This window comes from Triticum aestivum, chromosome 2D, assembly GCF_018294505.1.
Source record: "Triticum aestivum cultivar Chinese Spring chromosome 2D, IWGSC CS RefSeq v2.1, whole genome shotgun sequence".
Classification (NCBI taxonomy): Eukaryota; Viridiplantae; Streptophyta; class Magnoliopsida; order Poales; family Poaceae; genus Triticum; species Triticum aestivum.
In genome coordinates, this window is record NC_057799.1 from 524,038,141 (window position 1) to 524,053,265 (window position 15,125).

A 15,125-nucleotide genomic window follows, 5' to 3' on the forward strand; every position below is an offset into this window, starting at 1 on the left:
TTGGGTTTTGATATGATAAAAAATAGACCCGGGGCCGTAGATTTCACTAGAGGCTTCTCTCGAGAAAATACCATACGGTGGGTAAATAAATTAACAATGAGCAAGAAAAATTGCAGCAATGTATTTTTGGGTCGAAACAAACTAACAATGAGCAAGTTGTGCGAAAGACATAGACGTACTTGAGCCATGCCGACCTATCGTGTGAGAAATCAAGTATGTGATCAAGCAAAGGTGACGGAGATGGGGATCCGCACGGTGTGCTTCTCGGATACCCATCGTAGAGGACCCTGCACCACCCTTGCACCACTCTGTCTCGGCCACACGTATACCGAAAAGATCACCTCCTGGCTCGCTTCGGTGAACTCCAGCTCCCTCGGGTATACGTTACGGCGCTGCTCGGCGTGTCAATCGTCGCGTCGTACACCGAAGGCACCTCCCCGACTTTCTTCACCCTGCGCCTTACCACCACCGGCGTAGTCGAATTCCAGGGCGCTAGGAAAGCGACCGAGATCGACGGGTAATTCAACAGGCGGTCACTGATCACGACGGTGGTCAAGCAGTCGATCGGCCGGCGCGCGATCACAGAGACCTGCTGGGTCGTGTACATCCTGCAGAGGTAGCCGATGTAATCGACGGGGGCGATGTCGTAGACCAGGCCAGGGTCAGTGGCCTTCATTGGGTTGACGTGTCCGGCACCGGTGGCGAAGAAGTTGGCCGTCGCGCGCTGCTCGTTGAGTATGGGATTGCCGGAGCGGTCGGTGATGTCGGCCGTCGTCATCATGGCCGACTTGATCGCTGAAGCCTCAGATATAGGCAGCATAACAAGCAACTAGAGGCTTGGGCACGTCTCCTGATTCACAGCCTATCTATTTTACTAAATTAACTTATCACACCAGAAGGGCCGACTATTCAGACAGCTTATATGCACACAATGGTACCCACGCACTTCATTTAAACTCAAAACAGAAGCAAACATGATGTATACATGTACACTTCATGGAGCAAAGATTCTTGATCCAACAGGAAAAGACACTATAATCCCTTTTGCCGATTCTTGATCCAACAGGAAAAGAGTACACCACTTCTACCCTGTAGCATTGTTGACACCGCACCTCAGCGGCTAATTTGTCCATGCTACCTACCTAAAATTCTAAAACAAAATGGCGGAGTTGGACTTTGTGGGAGAGTGATTTCTTGTATCTGTGTTGGTATTTCCCTGAAGAGGATAGGATGATGTAGCACAGCAACGATAAGTATTTCCCTCAGTTATAAAACCAAGGTTATCTATCCAGTAGGAGAACCAGGCAACACTATGTAAACAACATCTGCACACAAATAACAAATACTTGCAACCCAACGCGTAAGAGGGGTTGTCAATCCCTCCTCGGTATTGAGATAGATTAAATTGTATGAGATTTGGTAAATAGATCTGGCAAAAACACAAAATAAAAGAAAGGAAGAAAAATCGCAGCAAGGTATTTTTGGGTTTTGATATGATAAAAAATAGACCCGGGGGCCGTAGATTTCACTAGAGGCTTCTGTCGAGAAAATACCATACGGTGGGTAAATAAATTAACAATGCGCAAGAAAAATTGCAGCAATGTATTTTTGGGTCGAAACAAACTAACAATGAGCAAGTTGTGCGAAAGACATAGACGTACTTGAGCCATGCCGACCTATCGTGTGAGAAATCAAGTATGTGATCAAGCTAAGGTGACGGAGATGGGGATCCGCACGGTGTGCTTCTCGGATACCCATCGTAGAGGACCCTGCACCACCCTTGCACCACTTTGTCTCGGCCACACGTATACCGAAAAGATCACCTCCTGGTTCGCTTCGGTGAACTCCAGCTCCCTCGGGTATACGTTACGGCGCTGCTCGGCGTGTCGATCGTCGCGTCGTACACCGAAGGCACCTCCCCGACGTTCTTCACCCTGCGCCTTACCACCACCGGCGTAGTCGAATTCCAGGGCGCTAGGAAAGCGACCGAGATCGACGGGTAATTCAACAGGCGGTCACTGATCACGACGGTGGTCAAGCAGTCGATCGGCCGGCGCGCGATCACAGAGACATGCTGGGTCGTGTACATCCTGCAGAGGTAGCCGATGTAATCGACGGGGGCGATGTCGTAGACCAGGCCAGGGTCAGTGGCCTTCATTGGGTTGACGTGTCCGGCGCCGGTGGCGAAGAAGTTGGCCGTCGCGCGCTGCTCGTCGAGTATGGGATTGCCGGAGCGGTCGGTGATGTCGGCCGTCGTCATCATGGCCGACTTGACCGTTGAAGCCTCAGATATAGGCAGCATAACAAGCAACTAGAGGCTTGGGCACGTCTCCTGATTCACAGCCTATCTATTTTAGTAAATTAACTTATCACACCAGAAGGGCCGACTATTCAGACAGCTTATATGCACACAATGGTACCCACGCACTTCATTTAAACTCAAAACAGAAGCAAACATGATGTATACATGTACACTTCATGGAGCAAAGATTCTTGATCCAACAGGAAAAGACACTATAATCCCTTTTGCCGATTCTTGATCCAACAGGAAAAGAGTACACCACTTCTACCCTGTAGCCTTGTTGACACCGCACCTCAGCGGCTAATTTGTCCATGCTACCTACCTAAAATTCTAAAACAAAATGGCGGAGTTGGACTTTGTGGGAGAGTGATTTCTTGTATCTGTGTTGGTATTTCCCTGAAGAGGATAGGATGATGTAGCACAGCAACGATAAGTATTTCCCTCAGTTATAAAACCAAGGTTATCTATCCAGTAGGAGAACCAGGCAACACTATGTAAACAACATCTGCACACAAATAACAAATACTTGCAACCCAACGCGTAAGAGGGGTTGTCAATCCCTCCTCGGTATTGAGATAGATTAAATTGTATGAGATTTGGTAAATAGATCTGGCAAAAACACAAAATAAAAGAAAGGAAGAAAAATCGCAGCAAGGTATTTTTGGGTTTTGATATGATAAAAAATAGACCCGGGGGCCGTAGATTTCACTAGAGGCTTCTCTCGAGAAAATACCATGCGGTGGGTAAATAAATTAACAATGAGCAAGAAAAATTGCAGCAATGTATTTTTGGGTCGAAACAAACTAACAATGAGCAAGTTGTGCGAAAGACATAGACGTACTTGAGCCATGCCGACCTATCGTGTGAGAAATCAAGTATGTGATCAAGCAAAGGTGACGGAGATGGGGATCCGCACGGTGTGCTTCTCGTATACCCATCGTAGAGGACCCTGCACCACCCTTGCGCCACTCTGTCTCGGCCACACGTATACCGAAAAGATCACCTCCTGGTTCGCTTCGGTGAACTCCAGCTCCCTCGGGTATACGTTACGGCGCTGCTCGGCGTGTCAATCGTCGCGTCGTACACCGAAGGCACCTCCCCGACGTTCTTCACCCTGCGCCTTACCACCACCGGCGTAGTCGAATTCCAGGGTGCTAGGAAAGCGACCGAGATCGACGGGTAATTCAACAGGCGGTCACTGATCACGACGGTGGTCAAGCAGTCGATCGGCCGGCACGCGATCACAGAGACCTGCTGGGTCGTGTACATCCTGCAGAGGTAGCCGATGTAATCGACGGGGGCGATGTCGTAGACCAGGCCAGGGTCAGTGGCCTTCATTGGGTTGACGTGTCCGGCGCCGGTGGCGAAGAAGTTGGCCGTCGCGCGCTGCTCGTTGAGTATGGGATTGCCGGAGCGGTCGGTGATGTCGGCCGTCGTCATCATGGCCGACTTGATCGCTGCCGGCGACCAGTCCGGGTGCTTGCTCTTGATCAGTGCCGCAATGCCAGCGATGTGCGGTGTCGACATGGACGTACCCGAGATGATGTTGAAGGTCGGTCCGGAGGGAACTGGTGCCAACGGCGTCCCGACCCGAAACGGCCATGCAGCTAGCACGTTCACCCCGGGCCCCATGATGTCAGGCTTCAGAACGCCAGGGCCCCGACGGCTCGAATAAGTAATTTTACCGGTGTCAGGATGTACCGGTGGGCAATCCACCCTCCGTTGTTTTCATCAAGATCCGTGCAGGTTTTATACTCTATTTTCAGATATCAGACTACACATAGCAACACATGTATTAGTGTCAGATATTGTTAGGTTTTACAGAAGAGAGAGAGTTAGAGGAGAGACAACGGTGCATGCATGCATGCATTCACTCACGGGATACATATGACATGCATTTTATTTTCATCCTTATATTTTTAATGACTTATATCTTTTGAACCAAATGTCCATTATTGAAACTTTTTGTATATTTAAATTCGTGGTGACAAGATCTACAGAACAAGATCAATTTTGGATATGTTTGAAATATATTTTATTTTATATGTTTCAATTATCTTTGAAATCACTTTCATAAAACACTAAATTGTTTCACTATTTCATAAAAGTTTTTTCTAGTGTTTCGCTCATTTTCACAAACTCGAATATGAAACTCACAAAGACACAGATATATTTGATATAGTAGTAAAATAGAAGTTTAATATATTCAATTTAGACATGTTTGACTGCAACTTAGACGTGTTTGAAATAGTCAATTTCACATATTTTAAATAGACCTATTTCACTAATTTCTTATTTTTATATTTTAATTATATTTTAATATTGCTTTCATAAAACATAAGATTGATCCTCTATTTCTTAAAAGTGTTTTTGACTGTTTCGCTAATAGAAGTTAAAAAATCATTTCACTCGTTTCAAAAATAAATTTCACACATTTCAGAAAACACATTACTCTCATTTGCAATACTAATTTCACTGCAAATTTAAGAAATATATTGAAATATATTCCGCTCATAAAAAATATCAGTTTCAAACACTTAAAAATTAGTTTCACAACAATAATTGGTTTTATTTCACTTTTATTCAAATAACTTATTTCACTCATTTCAGAAAACACACTACACTCATTTACAAAATATAGATTTCACCCATTTCACTAGTTTCAGAAAACTTATTTCACTCATTACAAAATATATATGAGAAACTAATTTCACTTCATATTTATGAAAAAAATATTGAAACATATTTCACTCAGCAGAAATATCAGTATCACACAATGAAAAAGTCGTTTCACACCAAAAAGATATATTTCATTTTTTTCAAATAACTCATTTCACTCATTCAGAAAACACACTACGGTCGCTCAATTGAAATAATATATTTCACTTGTTTCAAAAAACTGATTACACTTATTACAAAAGATAAATTTCACTAGTTTTAGTAAAACACATCACAGTTACTCCATTGAAGAAACAGTTTCACAAGCTAGAATATGAAACTCACAAAGAAAACTATATTCGGAAAAGTGTTTCAATCATTTCAATAACCGATTTCAATCATTTCAAAAATTGTAATTTGAAATGAGTGAAATTAATTTTTTTGATATGATTGAAATAGTAAAAAGTAAACTAGTTCAAATATATTCAAGATTGGTATCATTATAAAGATCTCATGTTCAAGAATTTGAATATATGAAAATTTTAAATAATAGAACCAAGCTGTAAAAATTATTGGTCATCTAAAAGTATAACCAAAAATAAAATGCATGGATTTGTTTGAGAGAGAGGGGAGATGCTGCATGCATGCGTACATTCCACTGCAAAAAGTACTGTCTCTCCTTGACATGGACCCCTACTAGTCTGACATTTTTTTTTTGCATCGAAGTTCAGACTTTATTCAAAATAACAGTAGTCGGTTACAATCTGCCCATAGGCTGGGTCGGATAAAATCCGGGCTGCTCTCTAGCCAGCATTCCGTCCCATCAAGTGTACAGGCACGCTGAGCACAAAGATGGGCCGGCACATTTTGTTCCCTACCAACTTGTCGAACCGAAAAAGAAGTAAAAGTAACAATGTAGTCCGCTAACTCTCTAAAGATGGGCGAAGCAACCGATCTAGAATTGCCTCGCGAGTTCCAGAGGTCGACCAACTGTGAGCAGTCCACCTCCATGATCACATGTGAGAAACCTCGGAGTTGGGCGAAGATGACCCCCTCCCGAAAGGCCAGTAGCTCGGCGATGAAAGGGTCCGAAGCGCCTGGCAAAGGCTTACACCATGCTCCTAGGAAAGAGAGGTGAGAGCGAGCCACCCCCCTGCCCCTCCCCTAGTCGTATCTGCATACACTGATCCATCAGTGTTTATAGTGATCCATGCCGCCTCCGGAAGACACCAACCCTGGCTCACAGATCTGGTCCGTCGTCCCGGAATGTCGATGATGGAGAGAGCTTCATGCACCTGTTTCAGCGCCGTGGCCGGGTCATACCCGTCGCGGCCATGAGTCCAGTTATTCCTTGAAGTCCAAATAGAGTGCATGATGGAGATGATTTTGCACCGTGTATCATCCGAGAATAAGCTATCCAACAGAATATCACGAGCCCAAGTATCAGGGTGCAGCTGTGGTAGCCGGAAGCCGAAACGGTCCTTAGCTGCTGCCCAAAATTTCCGTGCATGAGTGCATGAAACAAGCGCATGCAGCAGATTCTCATCCATGGCCATACAAATGATCACACCGGCCGCTGGTTTTGTTATGCCTGTACTACTAGTCTGACATTGATTTGACTATATACAAAAGGTCATCTGTCTCAATACAAGATTATACATATGGATGGGCTCTACTTATGCATAGATCATAAAGCATGTGGAGGGTGGATGCGGCTCCGGTACATCCCGCCTCCGGTAAAAAGGAGTTTGCGCCTGACGGCTAGGCCCACGAGACGAGAAGAAAACGATCGAGGGAGCAGGTGACGTGCCACACTGTGCCCTTGAAGCCGATAGTCGCCACCGGGTTCGCCGTTGAGCTGAGATACAATTTGATGGCTGCGCCCGTGAGGTAGTCGACGCTCGCCGCCGGGAGGATGTTCTCCTGGCCTAACGTGTCGTAGCCTTGGGCAAACTGGTTGGCCAAGATCATGCCGACGCCGCCGGCACTCAGCACCACCTGACCTTGGTTCATCGCCGAGATGTTTCTCGTGAGTTTACAGAGCACTATCTTGCCCTTGACGTCGACGCCGTCCAGCGAGCCGTTCCCACAGAACTCGGCGAAAGGCTTCCCGCTCACCCCGCGGACACCAGCGGGTAGAAGCCACCAGGCACACCGGTGTTTGGCTGGTAGAGTGACTCGCCGTGGAAATACGCGCCATTTCCCAGCTGCACGATCGAACGGATGGAGCGGTCCATGGTACTCGCGGCGACGGTGAGCATCCACAGAGCCTCATTTTTCACGGTGCTCTCTCCCGGGCCGAAGTTGCCAGCAGCCATGCTCACAAAAATGCCCTTCCTGATCGCGCCGAACGTCCCGATGGCGATAGCTAGGATCTTGGTTAAAGGGTTAAAGGGCACCGACGGCCCGCCGAGCGACATGGAGATGACGTCGCAACCGTCGCCAACAGCGGCGTCAACGCCTGCCAGTATGTCGGACGCCTCACACCCTCCGTTGAGGTCGCACACCTTGTACATGGCGTGCGCGGGCCGCCACCCCGGAGGCGGTGCCCAACGCGTGGCCGAGCACATTAGCGCCCGGCACGACCGCTCCCGCCGCGGTGCTCGCTGTGTGAGTCATCGATCGGTGGCACCCGCGCGGAAGTGCCGTTCGGGCCGTTGAGGGCGGCGACGAAGTTGCGCGCACCAATGAGCTTGTTGTTGCACGAGGTGCGGTTGAAGTCGCAGCGCCCCTTCCACTTGGCTGGCGGCGACGGCATGCCGTCGTCGCTGAATGACGGGTGGTCGGGGAAGATGCCGGTGTCGATCACGCCGACAATGACGCCGGCGCCGAACTCCGACGTCTACCTCCGCCGCCCCTGCTGCACGTTCAGCCCCAGGAACTCGGGCGTGTGCGTCGTCAGCGTCGTGTACGTCCAGTCAGGGGTCGCGCTGAGGAACCCGGGCATGGCGGACATCGCCTCGAGCTCGCTGCGCGTCCGCCGGGCCGCGAACCCGCTGGCGACGTGGTGGTACGCGTGGACGAGCCGGCCATGGCCAGGGAGGAACGAGTGGTACCACGCCTTCCGGTCGTCCGCGGTGCCGAACACGCGGTTCTCCCCCGCTTGCACGTGGACGATGAACGTGCTGAGCTCGCCGCCGGTTGCCTCGGCGGCGATCGCGAGGAGAAGGAACGGGAGAAGGGAGAGCAGGGAGATCCTCATGCTTTCCATGGCTTTCTTGCTTGCTTGGGAATTCTGTTCGTGTGGCAGCATGGCCTTTTATACGACGAACTACTACGTGCTAGGCTCCTGTCACATTACGCGTCAGATTGCTCCAAATCAGCTTTGTCCTGTCAAGAAATCGTTATGAACATGGCGGGCGTTGCAGCCGGCGGAGCTTTGTGCTGATTCTGGAGTTAATGCGATGCTATGATTCCCGGTTAACCAACGGAATGGAAGCATGGAGCGATGTTCGTAACCTCGTGGTCTCCGCCCGTGATGTTTACCATGTCTCCAAGAGGTCAGAAATTTCAACGAAATTTCACGTATTTCGGTGTGGTCCAAAATATCTATAACCCAGAAATTTCGAGGCAGTTTCAGAGTACCGTCAAAATAAATTTGTACTGCTAGCTTAAAGTTAATTTAAATTAAGTGAATTTCAAAAGCTCAAAATCCGAAAGAACTTCTGAATTTTTGCAAATTTCAGTGAGGTCCGGACTTGTTTGTTTTCAAAATTTAAAACCTTCCACGGTCTCAAAAAGAAAAAGAAAAAGCATCCAAAGAGAAGCATCGAGCAAATTCCGCTGCTCATCATGGTCTTCTTGGCACAGCGAGTTAACTCTTCACAGAGTCAAAATTTGGTGTTGCTAATTATTCCTATATTTTTTTTTTCAAATTCGGTTTTGTAGGTAGTTACCACTTACCACTAAAAATCTAGCGAGACAAACACAATCAATCGGCAAAATGAAGGTACTTCAGAGCATCTACAGCCACGGATAGCAAATCCGACCCCTCAAACGTCCGTGGATGCGCCCGGATTTGTCCGTGGACAGTGACCAGTCATACCTCAAATTTGTTCCTCTGCATCTGGATGCCTCATACTACAAACTTTAGATCCATATACAAAAGCATGCAAACGATGAAATCCACGTACTACGTAGATCAAATAACCTATACTACCCTAATCCTCGTCGGAAATGACCACTATCTCTGTGCCCGGCTCCGGGTACATGGGCGGTAGCCGCAGCTCCGGTCCTGCAGCTCATTCGGCTGCTCCGCCTCCATCTCCGTTTTCACCTCATCAAAAAGCGTGTCGGTCGCCGCCCACTCCAGTCGAATGAACTACCGGTTGACCTCCATATAGGCTCAGGCTGACGGCATGGAGCGGGAGGAGGTGGATGTGGCTAGGGTTGGGGCACGCCGGCCGGCTTAAATAGTCGGACTTGGCATCGGGCGGCAAGTTAGAGCGGTGCAACGCGGCGTTCACACTCCCCACTGGACTAGACGTCTGTCGGAACGCCGGGTTCCCGGACGATTTCGTGTGGGACCCCATCGTTAGTCCGACGTGGCGGACGCGCCCGAGCACCCCCATATCCGCCCTAGATTTGGGCTGGATATGAGGGGTGCCGGTCAGACCGGGCGTTTGAGGCCGGTTTGAGCAGCCCGTCTAGGTTGGTTTTTTATGACCGGGTCGTCCACCCGGGCGTTTGAGACGGGTTTGGGGCGCCCGGCTGTAGATGCTCTCATAGATGTTTTGTAAGGACGGATGGCAGGTGATCTTCCATTGCACTAAAGATTAGGGATTTACATAAAACAGAAAAAATGCCCAAAGGCACAACATTCTTCGCAGTGTATGTGTTAGTGCCCCTTTCGTAAGCAGCCTGGTACGTGTCAGTGCCCTGGGTCAGTTTTTCGCAGTGTTGGCGATGAAGGTCGGCGAGTGCTCTCAGGTTGGCCCGCAGTGGCGATTTGGTTGTTGTGGTGGGTGGGTGCCGGTGGACGTGATCGATCAGTGCGAGCATTGTCGGTCTTGAGGTTCATCTCCCTGGGCGCTTCCACGAGGGAAAAAACTCGGTCGGTGGCATTGCCTTGCTCGGCTCTCTAGTGCGGCGAGCGGCTTCTCAGTGTCGTCCGTGTGGAGCGGTGCTTAGATTGTTTCGTCCACCCACAGCGTGTTTCCGTAGCCGGTTGTGGGGTTGTTGATGCCGGTCTTCATGTCATCGAGATCTGCTCTTGGTCGGCTCTGCATCCTTGTTCGCGTCAGACACGTGCTCCCACGAAGCCCTGCGTCTGCTGATAGATCTAGGTCAGATCAGCGGCAAGAATATTCAAGATGCACATCGGAGTCGGTATCAAGGTGTATTTCCTCTCTTCTGTCCTCCCATTTCCCTCCTTTCTCCTCGCTCTATCTAATGGTATTTCTCTTGGGTGAGTAATTAAGCTAGCAAGGCACCATGAACATGGTGTTCTGTTGAGGAACTAGGGGGAGAAAGAGCCTCAATTGATGGCACATAAATGATATTGGCGGCAGCTAGCCTCGGTCCCCTTGCACTGCGTTTGAGGGGGGTTATAGGGGATCATGAGGGATTAAATCCCTTGTAAGTCAAATTCCTCCCCAATCCCCTTCAAACCTCTACAAACCTCTTCAGGCCTTGTTTGGTACTAGGGTTTTTGAGGGGATTGATGGGGATAATCCCCACAGGGATTGGGTGAAACCCCAACCTTCACCCAATCCCTTCAAATCCCCATTTATCCCCAATCCACTAGGTAGGGGTAGTGTATGTTGGGGAACGTAGCATGTAATTTCAAAAAACAAAAAATCCTACAATCACGCAAGATCTATCTAGGAGATGTATAGCAATGAGAGGGGGAGAGTCTGTCCACGTACCCTCGTAGACCGAAAGCACAGTTGATGTAGTCGAATGTCTTCTCGATTCAACCGATCAAGCACCGAACGTACGGCACCTCCGAGTTCTGCACACGTTCAGCTCGATGACGTCCCTCGAACTCTTGATCCAGCAAAGTCTCGAGGGAGAGTTCCGTCAGCATGACGGCGTGGTGACGGTGATGGTGAAGTGATCCGCGCCGGACTTCGCCTAAGCACTACGTGAATATGACCAGAGGAGTAAACTGTGGAGGGGGCACCGCACACGGCTTGGAACAATTCATGTGTTTTGTTAGAGGCGCCCCCACCCCCGTATATAAAGGAGGGAGAGGGGAGGAGACCGGCCCTAGGCGCGCCCCAAGTGGGAGGAGTCCTGGGTCCCTAGTCGAATTCAGCCCCCACCTTCCTTTTATCGGAGGGGGAAAGGGGGAAGGAGAGAGAGAGGAGAAGGAAAGGGGGGCGCCGCCCCCTCCCCTTGTCCAATTCGGACTCCTCCCTTGGGGGGGGGGGGGCGCCACCCCTCTGTGGGCTGGTTTGCCTCCCACTTATGGTCCATATGGCCCATATCTTCCCCTGGGGGGTTCCGGTAACCCCCCCCGGTATTCCGATATGTACCTGATACATTCCGAAACACTTCCGCTATCTGAATACTATCATCCAATATATCAATCTTTACCTCTCGACCATTTCCAGACTCCTCGTCATGTCTGTGATCTCATCCGGGACTCCGAACAATCTTCGGTCACGAAATCACATAACTCATAATACAAATCGTCATCGAACGTTAAGCGTGCGGACCCTACGGGTTCGAGAACTAAGTAGACATGACCGAGACACATCTCCGGTCAATAAACAATAGCAGAACCTGGATGCTCATATTGGTTCCTACATATTCTACGAAGATCTTTATCGGTCAAACCGTAATGACAACATACATCATTCCCTTTATCATCAGTATGTTACTTGCCCGAGATTCGATCGTTGGTATCTTTCATACCTAGTTCAATCTCGTTACCGACAAGTCTCTTTACTCGTTCCGTAAGGCATCATCCCGCAACTAACTCATTAGTCACATTGCTTGCAAGGCTTATCATGATGCACTACAAAAAAAATACACTTTCGTGATGATACGTGTTTGTCACAGTAGGTCGCGTTTTTTGTCATGCATGTACATCCATGACAAATTTATGACAGAATCAAGATAGTCATACCTGTGCTATCGTAGAAGTGTTCCATGACATTACCAAAATTATGATCATGGAAGTTTCCACTTCCATGACGATAAATCGCGTGTCACAGAAGTTCTTTCGTCAAGGGTGACCGACACGTGCCATCCACCGTAACGGAACACCGTTAAGCTATCGGGCCCGGTTTTGGATCCGATAACCCGTTAACAGCCCCGACCAATGGGGATTTTCCACATGTAAATCATCATTGGCTAGAGGAAACACGTGTCGGCTCACCGTTGGGACAGATGTCATCCACTCATTGGACCCAAAGCGCCTATGATACGTCGACACGTGGCACGGCCCAACAGAGGCCCATTCCTGTGAAAAGGACGGCCCGTTTGACTTGGTCAAAAGGTGGCGGGCCGGCCCACGGCAAGCCTGTTAACGGCCTGTTCGCATATAGCCCATTTACAGCCCGCTAACCCAGGGCCCGTTTACGGCCTATCCGAATTAGGCCCAGTAGCGTCATCTGGGCCGTCCAATATAATTCCAGCCCATTTTAACTTTCGGCCCATGTATGGCCCATGACGTCTTTTGGCCCATCTGAGGCCCTTAGTAACCCTCGGCCCGTTAACGGCCCGTGGTAAAACTGGCCCGTAATGAACAGTGTATCACTTTATACCCATTAATGGCCCATTATTCCGTTGGGCCGTTTCCAGCCCATGTTATCTTTCGGCCTTCTCAGGGCCCATTTATTCTTGGGCTCATTTCCAGCATTCGGTTACTTACGGCCAGTTACTGTCATTTTCTGCTTGTGGGCCAAATTCAGCCCGTGCATACAGTCGGCCCGTTTGTGGCCCGTTAATACGTTGGGCCATTTTCATAGCGCCATCAAATACGACCGATTAACGACGGCCCATTATGGTCGGCCCATGAACAGATGATTCCAACTCTAGCCCGTTTATGGCCATAAAGCGGTGTGTTATTGGCCCATGTTTGGGCAATCGATCATACGGCCCGTAGAAGGCCCATTGATAATACGACCCATAGAAGGCCCATTGATGATACGGCCCGTAGAAGGCCCATTGTTTCTACGCCCCGTAGAAGGCCCATTGTTTCTACGGCCCGTTGAAGGCCCAGTGTCACTACACTAAATATGTAGCACATGGTTATTGTGGCCTAGTTTTTTTTAAAGGTTATTGCGGCCACTAGCAAACCGCGGAAAAAGAACAGCACTGACTACAAGCAAACAAATAAACAAGACAACAAGGAAATAAATAAGCAAGCAACTTACACTTGGCTATCACGGCTATTACACATATTACATCCACTAGGCATCAAAGTTCGTCACCAGTGCAAATATAGGGAACAAAGCAGCATATCATATACACTAGGTGTCAAAGTTGGCGACCAGTGCAAATAAACGCCGCAGAAAAACATGTCCAGAACTGAAACCACTTCAGAAGATCTCAAGAAACAATATCCTGGGTACCCATAATGCTGGCAAGATGCTTAGCAAGCTTATTAACATTCTCTTGTTTGGCGCTCAAATCCTCCAACGCTTGCTGTTGCACCAGAAAGTATGCATCTGAATTCTGCAGGGACTTCCTCAGTCCTTCAGCTTCCTGCCGCAACACATCTGATCGATGTCTTTCAACTTGAAGCTGAGATTCAAGAAGACGAACTGATTCAGGCAGCGAGTTCAAAGAGCTTGTGCCAGCGGTAGTGGCCAGTAACTCGAACACTACATCAAGACAGGACTTTTGGGTTCTCTCACTGTCGTCAAGGTAGTTTTTATCAGCTTTCTTGGAGACCAACAGGGATGTCTCACTATCTTGAACCTTATCTGCATTACTTCCTTCACCATTGCATAACGGGGTACTGTTCTCCAATATTTTGTCCGCATTCTAAAAGAGAAACAAGCAGACACATCACAGGTTTACCATGTTGTATATGAAACTCATTTTGGTAAATCAGTTCAGTAGTAAAGTGCACAGGATAACAACATGAAACAAACATATATCTATGTACCATGGTCACTTTATGGTCTATATCATTCTAGTTTTTGTTGCCAAATCAAGATACAAACACAGTTCAAATAATATTTGTTCAAGACAAAGCAGAATAGACAGAATATAAGTGTGGGAAACTATTGAGACACTTGTAATGTGCATGACATGAGAACATAACTGTTTATTCAATTGAAACTGAAATCAATATAGAGCAAGTTACAACAGCAAACCAGTTAAAGAAACAAGTTTAAAACATACATGTTGCGCCATTGGAGTTTCAATTCCATCCTTCAAATTTGAAAATAGTTGGTCTGAGTAAATACAGTGATGCAAGAGCAAAGGAGTATGAACCATAGCTACAGAACCTGACCGGAGAACAATTCTTTTTCTCCTTTAAGCGTTGAGTTGGGATTCGGAGTGGTGGTCCTCGTGCTTTGGGCACTGCAGTTCCCTTACTAACTACTCGTGTTTGGGTGCTCTGTGGTGGAGACGGTGCTGTGTCAATTGGAACTGGGTTACTATCTGCTAGGGTTGGGGTTAGAAGGGGTGTAGCTGGTTCTCTGTCTGACTGGGTAGGGGTACAATCTGCGAGAGTCTGGGTTATGTGTGGTGGGGCTAGTTCTTGGGCAAGTACAATCGTGGTTCTATCTACATCAACTGGTAGCACTATCTTTTCTAAAGACCGTGTTGTTACTCCCTTAGATACTGCCATCACCCTCTCCAATTCAAATGGCTGATAAACAAGAAAAGTAATTGAATGTACATACATTGTATGATAGACAGGTGCAATGGATAGTGGGGAAGAAAAGAGGGCATGAAATAATTCACTTTTATGTTGTCTAACCAAACAGGATAGCATGACACAATTTCACATATATGATGGCTAACTAAACAGGATAGCATGATACAATTTCACATTATGACGGCTAACTAAAAAAGATGGAAAGACATAGTTCAAAATATGATGACTATGTAAACAGGATGACATGATATAACTATATAATGTGTTTATTAAATAGGTTGGCATGCCATAATTCACATACATGCCGCCTATGGAAACATGATAGCATGATATAATTCCCGGATAGAATGACATAATTCAAAATATGATGACTGTAAA

At 47.8% G+C, this 15,125-nt stretch overlaps 1 pseudogene; it reads right to left on the reverse strand.

Annotated features, from left to right (window-relative positions):
* Nucleotides 1–221: 221 nt before the first annotated feature.
* LOC123049759 (subtilisin-like protease 4) lies at nucleotides 222–8,171 on the reverse strand (annotated as a pseudogene).
* Between the last annotated feature and the right edge of the window lie 6,954 nt (nucleotides 8,172–15,125).